Consider the following 1492-nt stretch of genomic DNA (forward strand, 5'->3'; position numbering starts at 1 on the left):
AGGCAGCACCTTCCAGCTCCATTCTGGAGCCATCCTGGAGAAGATGAGGAGGAGGCAGTGATGTGAACAGCACATCACCATAGCCCAAGATGAGCTCTGAGGAGCTGCTGGGTCTGCTTCTGCCTCAGCCTCTGCCCCAGCTCTTGGTCCCTTGTGTGTCCCTGAGCTCTGGTAGCAGTTGTGGGAAAAGTGTCACACTGCTGTCCCTGCACTGCACGGAGAGGAGATGGCAGGGCTCAGCATGGCAGCTGGATGTCAGATGTCTGCTCACATCTTTGTCCTTCTCTGCCTCATGCAGTGTTAGCTGGGCTTTTCCATTACCCAGGTTATCCTGTGCACTCCGGGAAATGGAGTGCTGATTGCACTTCAGCAGCTAAACATTCAAGGCCTGAATTATTTATCTGCGAGCATGCAGAAACGAGCCAAATCCCCGAGTGATGTTGAACAGCTCTTGGAAGAAATGCAAAAGGGGATGCAAAGGCTGCACGGGTGGGCATGAGGAGCTGCATGGTCTGAGCCTCACATGTGCACATCACATCTGCTGGGACTCTTCCTGCCCAGTTTATGTACTGCAGGGTGTGGAGTGCTCAGGTGTGGGTTCTGATCCAGAGACTCTTCTGTGAAACTGCTCAAGAGCCACCTCTGTGCCTCAAACCAACCACTGTGACAGCAATTCCCAAAAAGCAAAGCAGAACGCCCAAACAAAGGTGTTAACGCAAATGCAGGGGATTTGGGGTGTCCCACAGCTTTCCTGCTTAACTCCCTCAAGTCTGGAGGGATTGTGCATCCTCTGCAATCACTAACTCAGCCGTGCCCAGCCGGACAGTGCCTGGCACGGTATCGAACCATGCAGATAGTGCCACGATAGCCGTGTTTGTGTCCCGGGTTCAATAATGTCCTGGCACCTGCTCCTGCACTTTCGCTTTATGCCAGCTCAGCCCTAGCAATAGCTGGAGGAAAGACCAAAATCCTGTCGCTGTTCTCTGCCGCCACAGCAGTGTTTTCCCCTCGCTCTGGAGCAGGGATGTATCCCAGAATTTCTCCATGAGCCTGCCGGGGGTGCAGCGAGGCTGAGATACCCTGGTCGAGGGTGGGCAGCCCGATCCTGGGGGCTGCGAGGCTGCAGGTGCACAGGGGCTCGGGAAATAGGGAGGGTTTGATGTTATAAACCCTAAACCCTTACCCCATCCCTATCCCTGCTCTCTCCTCACCCCATTCTTCTCCCTCCCCCATCCCTCTCCTCCTCCTCCTCCTCCTCCTCCTCTTCCTCCTCCTCCTCCTCTTCCCCTCGCTCCCTTCTTTTCCTCTCCTGTTCCCCAGCTCCCATCCCCGTCCCTCTCCCCGCATCCCTCCCGTCCCTCCCTCTCGCTCGCATCCTCTGCCTTTCCCCCGCTTTCGCTTCAGCCTCAGTTCCCCCCCATTGGCCCGAACAGCCGCGGCGTCCCCGGCGGATTGGAGGAGGTTCCCGTCCGTCAGAGCCGTGCCCGGAGCC

The sequence above is a fragment of the Sturnus vulgaris genome, chromosome 17, assembly GCF_052056855.1.
Source record: "Sturnus vulgaris isolate bStuVul1 chromosome 17, bStuVul1.hap1, whole genome shotgun sequence".
NCBI lineage: Eukaryota > Metazoa > Chordata > Aves > Passeriformes > Sturnidae > Sturnus > Sturnus vulgaris.